Genomic DNA, 8156 nt, shown 5'->3' with positions numbered 1-8156 from the left:
CTTAGCAGTGTGATCAACCTCAATGTCTGTCATTGCTTTCTGCATCTGTAATCCATGATTAGACTATTGTTTGTTGTATCCAATTCCCAAAAGCCGACTCTGTCAAGTAAATTCACCAAAAGCTGCCCCCTTCACCTAACTCTCCGCCATCTTCCTGATTGTTATGGGGGTGGCTGCCATGTTGATTTGCTTGTTTACTTCTAGAGAGCAGTGGTACCGTAGATCGTCACGAAGCAGTGAGGAATCGTGCTAGCATGATATGTAAATGGTCGTCAGGAACCAAGCTCGCCACAGATTGGTTTTCAGAGGGTGGTGTAAATGGGGCTGATGTTACATAGCTGAGGTCTGCACTTTCTGAGTGCTTTTCTAGCAATGTATAACTTCATTTCTGACATTTTTTTAATTCTGGTTTCTTTCCAGGATTGGATTGGGTCGCTTGGGTTGGTACCAACTCGTAGGGTTTCCAAAAAAAAAAACAACAACTATCCACTGTACTTTGTTTCCAAGTTTGAAGATGTTTCGCTTCCCATCCAGGAAGCTTTTCACTTCAGAATGTGAGAAATAGCTTTGAGTTGGTGGCTCTTATACAGTAGTTCAACAAAGCCATTAGAAAACATGCTAATTGAAATGGATGAAGGGGTCCACTCCTTTGGAATGGGGGCCATTTGGCTTCTTTTGTTAGCTTGCAATGCACCATACCCATCTAAGTGTCTGAAAGGCTGGTCGTTAAAGGAAATTTTTGGCCTAGCTGAAGAGGCGAGCTCTTCTGTTCCCCTGTAAAGGTGTTGCAGTTGTGATGAAAGCAGGAAGGGAATAACTCAATTGCTGCATTGCAGTTTTTGAAAGCTGTAATCTGAGTCAGCCACCTCTGTTTAAGGTTGGGTTTTCTTTTCTTAACATAGATGGCTTCCTTCACGCCCCTATCAAACCACCTATTTTCTTTATCCAAAATGTGAACATTCTGGTCCTCCAAAGAATGTCCTTTGTCCGCAAGGTGTAGATGTAACGCAGAGTCTTGTCCAGAGGAGGCCTCTCTCCTATGTTGGGCCATGCGTCTGTGGAGAGGTTGTTTGGTTTCTCCAATATAAAGATCAGAGCATTCCTCACTGCATTAAACTCCATACACCGCTCCACTCCTGGGGGTTTCCTCCATACGATGCACTAGTCTCTGTTTAGGGGTCTTGTTTGATTGGAAATGTAATGGGATTTTGTGTTTGGAAAAAATGTTCTTGTCTTTTTCAGAGACTCCAGCAACAATGTTTTATCGCCATCAGGGGCACCATATGAGGGGGAAAAGTTAGGAAGATTCTAAGGACCCTTGACTGAGGGGGGCCCCACAAAAAGAAGGAAGAAAGATTTTTCCTGCGATATTTTTTATATAAATATAAAATCCAACAGTTAAATAAATAAGCTTTGTGTTCTCCCTCATTTTTCAGCAGTAAAGACTGAAAAAAGCATGAATATATTGAATATATGATTAGTTTTTTAAACCATTAAAATATTATATTGTACCATAAATGTATTATATTACATTACATTACATTACATTACATTGCATTACATTGTATTGTATTGTATTCTATTCTATGCTATTCTATTATATTCTATTCTATAGTATTATAGTATATTATACCATTTTATATCATTAAAAGACATCTGGGGAAGATTCTCAGTCATCCAAGTCATTCCCAAAAAAACCTCTGGACTTTCCAAGTTTAAAGACGTTTCTCTCCCCATCCAGGAAGCTTTTTCAATTGAAATGTCAGAAATAGCATTGAGTTTGAGGTTTTATACAGTAGCCCAACAAAGCCTTATTTTTTGTTGTGAAAACATGCAAATTGAAACGGATGAACAGGTTCACCCCTTTGGAATAGGGGTCCCTACAAAAACAGAAGGGAAGCACAAAGAACAGAAACAGATCAAAGATCCTCTTCAAACCTACGGAACACCAAACTGGGCGTTTATCAATTTAGCAAGAATACAAAAAGACGCCCAACAGAAGAAAATGGTGAGAAGATCAAACGTCACCATTCTATATGTTGCTGGAGCCTCTAAAAAACTCAAAAGGATTTTCTCCAAACACAAAATCCTAGTACATTTCAAACCTAACAAGACTCAGACTAGAGCATCGTAAGGACAAAACCCCCAGACCAAATGTGAGCAGAGTGGTGTACGCAGCTGAATGCAGTGAGGAATGCTCTGATCTTTTTATTGGAAAAACCAAACAACCTCTCCACAACGTCAATGTCTTTTCATTACGCGTATACATGAATGAATGAATGAAAATTAGTTCTCAGGGCCAGCATAGAAATTATCTGTTCTTTAATGAAGCTATTCATGTGTACATAGACACAGCTGTGCTTTTTGTTTTAAATAAGCTGATATTATTTTTATAAGATGAAAATTTAAAGTTAACGTATATTTATCTTTTTCACGTTAAGATAATTTTCCTTTCTAGAAATGTTACAATAAAAGTTACATTAAAAATGTAAATGATACTCTTTAGTGCATCTTTATAGCAGCTTTAAAGCTTAATTTTTTTTTTTTTTGGTGGTGGGGGCACCAAAAGAAAACTGAGTGCTCTTTCCTTCGTTATTGCAGTTTTCCAGTTTTTGTATACCTCAGGAAAATGTTGTAATGTATAGTTTGTTTACTTAAAAATCATGAACAATGAAAGAGATCCTTCCAGCATCTGAGAATCCTCAAGGTGGGGTGAGCATGAAAATGCCAGAAGCAGAGAGCACTAATGATCTTGTATCCTTGCATAGATGTGTTCAGGAATTTTTCCATTCGCTCCCTCGAGATCCATCTAAAACTGCCAAAAAGCCAACAATTTGTGATTCTGAAATTGTCCTGAAAAGATCCCACAGTTTGCAATTCAGAGATTTAAAATGAGGTCCCACTTTGTGCTTCTGAGATCATTAAAGAGCCTCTAGTTGAGGATTTGAAGGTTCATAGTGAGGTCCCAGTTTATGGTTCTGATATTGACCAAGAGGGGGCAGTCTGTCATAATACAATTGTTGAAGAGACCCTACATTTTGATTCTGACACTTTTAACTCTAAAGAAGAAGACAATATTAATAATAAATAAATACATTTTTCTATTCTAGCCTTCATGCTCTCCCTCATTCCCTCACCACTGCCTTTAATTTCAATAGATTGTTTGGTCCTCAGGTCCTGACTGCATCGCACTAGGTCTCTCCGTCGCTCGTACCGGGGAACGAAATAAACAAATTAACAAGAAAATGTGTAAATAAGCAGCAGTGTGGTAAAAACGCCCCCAGCTGAAAAATGCAGCACCCCAAAATCTGGGTTTCAAGGAGGAATGCAAAGGAAGGACAAAGAGCAGAAAGGGAGAAGGCATCCAATACCGAGACCCAATTTTTCCAACATCTCGTTATTTTCAGAAAGGTTTCTTAAAGGGGTCATAGAATGATAAACCGAGTTTCCATTATCATAGATGAATAACGATAGTTTAGTGGGTGAAATGGACGTACAGAGAAGTCCAAACCCCATCAACACCTCCTTTCTCTGCAAATCTTACAATTCTAAACTGCCACCATAAAACAGGAGAATTCAAACGAAGCCCAGAGTTCATGTAAACTCTGCGATGTTGCCTGGAAGTGTCAACTGCTGGGCAGCTGTCTGGACCGGACCTCAGCAGAGAGCCATGAGCCGCCCGTCCTCAGCCGGAGGAGGGGGGCTGGAGTCCTTAAGGCAGGCGGGGGGAAGCACAGGGCTGCCGGTGTCCAGGCTACCGTCAACGGGTAGGGTTCAGTCGCTCCGTCCCCTGCTGACTCCCTGCCCCCGTCCGCCGGAGTTACCGGACCAGCGCTGGAGCTGACGGCTTGGTTCTGCTGCACTGTAGTCAACCAGAGTCCCAGATGATTTTGAAATCCGAACATATTTATAGGTATGAAAAGTAGGACATGTCTGGGAAAAAGAGGACGTCTGGTCACCCTACCATGTCAACAATTTCAATGTTTCAGTGAGTGAGTGCTTGTTGCTATGATGCGTCTTTTCTCAGCAGCTTCGCTCGTTGTAAACCAACCAATCAGCGCACAGCTCATCTAAATATTCATGATCATACCATAAAAGGAAAAAAAACTGTCGTTTCATTCTAGGACTTTTAACTAGGCTTGCATTATGGCGCATAGAACAGCAAATATGCCATTTTCAGCCCAACCAATGTTACACACCCTATTCAGAGACCTTAACCCCTTGAACCCTACGGACCCACCGGCGGGTCCAGCTGCTACATGACATCGTAATTTTACCAAACCCCCAGTATTGATGTAAAAAACATATTTGGCACAGTTTGGTGACATTTATGGATAAATGTGCCAAAATGGCCTCTCCGCCTAAGAAATTTCTCACTAATACCATTCTAAAATAAATATGATTCATCTGATTGAGTCCACATTTTGTATATTTTTACACAACATTTAGATTTGAAAGTCTGTACTACTTTTTTGTGCTATAAATAATATTTTGGTAGTGTTTTGCAATGTTTATTTCAAAGAAAATTTTGGCGAGGTTCAAAAAATGCAAAATATTTTGTATTTTGTCCCTAATATTTCAGGTAGGGTCAAAGCTACAATGGTGCTGACACCAGAAAACCATTCTATGACATCTTACCTTTACAGACGTACCAAAAGTTTCTTCTTAAATCTAATAGCTTTGAGGCTATAAGTTATTTACTTTTGTGTGTTTTTGTCAGGCAGAAATTTATTTATACCCCCTTAGGGTGTAAGACCTAAGGGGGTATAACACCAAATACCCTATAGAATCATTCTATGACGCCTTTAACTGAGTAGTTCAAATTAACAATAGATTATTAACCTGATGGTTATCTGTTAAATACAACTACGTATTTATTGTTCCTCAGTGTCGGAGGGGAATGCCATTATTAATGATGCCGCCCAGCTGGGTGCCGTCTGAACCGGAGCTTGACGGCAAGTTTTTTATTGTTTTTTTCTTCAGGAAAAACTAGAGTTTCTGAAGCTAGATTAAACCTTTTTTTATGTAATACATGATTTTTGGAGAAAGAGTAAGTTTAATGTAGATTTGCTTATAATATTTAAATGTTTGATAGCAGTATATACATAAACCTAAAAATACTACGTAAACTTTACTCCAAAAAAATTATTGATTCCGATTCTGCTCCGAATCCAGACGTTACAGGATCACCCACAGGAAAAGAGGTCGTCCTAACCACAGTCTTTTTGGCAGGGTGCAACAGTACTACAAAAGCCTGCTCGTTGCTCATGAGACTAATATATGCCCTGAACTTGGCATACCCTCCCATTTTAAGCTACACTTTTGAAGCCTTCCAAAAACTTTTCCTGGAGTTGGATGGATTTAAACTGTCCCCAAAAGTAAACACCCTGAAGTTGAAGTTGCTTTCCTAAATGCATTCATGACTTTGTCATCTTAGGGTAGGAAAATGTGGCATTAAATGCAAAGAATTAGCCGTGGGTTAGCAGTTAATCTTAGTGGAAGATTGTCTGGCATTAAGGTTTTTTAAATTTTTTGCCAAATAAGGTATACGTTATTTAACAGAAACTAACAGATACCATTATTCAAATATCTAGTGAACATTTTTTTCTTAATTGAGAATGGAGTTTATGCTGTTAATGTTTAATTGTGTTGATCTTGTCCCATTAATGTTGTAATTACATTCTTAAAAGTCCACTAATCTGGACGAGTGGTTTAAATGTTAAAATTGCACTGTTTCAGTGTGTAAGTCTGTAAGATTTTTATCGCATATTTCAGTAGTGACTATATTACCAGATCTGTGTTGGATGTGGTGTATATGAAATACTGAGCATTTGTTGTCTACAAGTCATACCAACCTTATCTTTTTTTCAGTACAAATTCTAATGCAGTACAACATAATGTACTTTTACTATTAATGCTATATTTGTTCATGCTTTTTCATTTAAATAGAGGCATATATAATCTTTACATCACTGCTAGAAGTTTAACTGGCTGTTTCTGTACTGACCCTCCCCCACAAGTTATTTTGAGCATGTTTGTGTAAGTTACATATTCTTGTTCCTACATATGAGTATATTTTTGTAACAAATGTTGAAACTCTGTTTCAGAGAGTTGTACATTTTTTATTGCATATTTGAAAAATATGATTCTGGTTATAAGGCTGCTGCAGCGGGTAGTGCTGCTGCCTTGCAGAAAGAAGGTTCCGGGTTCAATTCCCGTGAAAATATGGTTCTCTCCGGGTACCTCGGCTTCCTCCCACAGTCCAAAAACGTGACTGTTAAGTCAACTGTCTTCTTTAAATTCTCCTTGGTGTGCGTGAATGGTTGTTTGATTCTGTGTTGCCTTAGAATTTTTAGTAAAATGCTGTTTGTGCTTATGAAAAACAAGCGCACTTTACTTAATTTGTTTAAATAAATCTATTTTACAACTTGGATGTTATTCAGTAAATGTTACTTACCTTATCTTTACAACTATTATGTTATTGAAAGTAAAATTCACCTGATACTGGCAAGTGAACGTTACTTGATTTTGCAGCATTAGATTTTACTTAAATCAAGCATGCAAACACCTAATTTGTTTAAATAAATCTATTTTACAACTTGCAACTTGCAAATACTTAAAATATCTTTTTAAGTTAATCTTATAAGCTGTTTTTTTCAGTGCAGAAGCCAAACAAGTAAGCCAGAAAGCACACAGAGCTGAAAATGTACCTTTATCAACCAGACCAGGCAACAGGAAAACGCCATTGTTACAGAGGGTTAACATCAGCTAAAAGCTAGTAGATGTTTAGCAGGATACCTACATTAAATGACTGTCTTTGTCCCTCCTTCATCATGTAAACAGATGATCCAACTGCAGCCCTGTTTCAGGTGAGCAACATAACAAAGTGTTCCGGGAAAGCCCAGTTTGCATCAGTACAGTCTCTTGGAATTTCCCTCGTTTTACCATTTATATATATATATATAGGTTTTTATACAAACAAATGGAAAAACATTTTTTTTTTTAATAATGATAACTATAAAATGAATTGGCCTCCAGTTGTTTATACTGTATCCTGGTCAGCTGAAGTGCATTGGGTAGCCTCCAGCAGCCTGGATTGAAATCTGTGTTAATATTAAAACAGTTTAGTTAGATTTTTATATTCACATTAAATTACAACCATTAAAAGACATCTATAAATCTCGTTCATTCCCATGAGCAGCATGAAGCTGCCACACCAAAAATACATGTTTTGTCATTACACATACAGATAAATGAAAAATGAGTTCTCAGGGCCAGCATAAAAATAATGTGTGAAACCTAATAGGAATATATTCTAATCCTAAACCTATTTTCTATTCATGTACATTAATACAGCTGTGTTTTTTGTTTTAAATAAGCTGTTATTATCAGAGGTGTAAAGTATCAAAGTACAAATACTTTGTTACTGTACTTAAATACACTTTTTAGGTATCTATACTTTACTTCATTACTTATTTTTCTTCCTACTTCTGACTTCATTTTGACTGACTACATTTTCCCACAAGTATCTGTACTTTCTATTCCTTACATTTTTAAAACAAATGTTGCTCGTTACTCTTGGCTTCGGTTTAATGTTTATAAATATTTATTTCATGTCATGTGCTCCATCCAAAGCAGATCATTGGCTCCATCCGCATCTAGTGAAAACTAGTGTAATTGGATGAGTCATATAACGCAAACATTCATTGGTTAGTTAAAGGAAATCATCAGAAGAAAGCAGGTGTTCTTCAAACTGCTAACATGAATTATCTATGCCATGCTACAATGTAGGATTCAGAGAAAGATGCTGAAATGTCTGAAAGGTCGGACACAGGCCGAAGAGGTCTTGAGTGAAGAGGTCAAGTTGATACTTCAACTTTTACCAGAGTGTTTTTAAACTGCAGCATCTATACTTCTACTTAACAAATGTGTGTACTTTTCACACCACTGATTATTATTTTGATAGGATGTAGATGTAAAGTTTGGAGTATATTTAATTTTTTCACGGTCTGATAATTTTCCTTTGTAGAAATTTTACAAGGAAATCCTATTGACAATGTAAACGATACTCTTCAGTGCATCTTTATAGCAGCTTTATCCTGGTAGCACCCCTGATCATCGCCATTAATCGCCTTTAATCTTCTCATGTCATTCTC

This window comes from Cyprinodon tularosa, unplaced genomic scaffold (assembly GCF_016077235.1).
Source record: "Cyprinodon tularosa strain WSP-4 unplaced genomic scaffold, ASM1607723v1 ctg363, whole genome shotgun sequence".
Classification (NCBI taxonomy): Eukaryota; Metazoa; Chordata; class Actinopteri; order Cyprinodontiformes; family Cyprinodontidae; genus Cyprinodon; species Cyprinodon tularosa.
The sequence above is the reverse complement of the archived record's forward strand: the minus strand, read 5'-3'. Positions refer to the sequence as shown.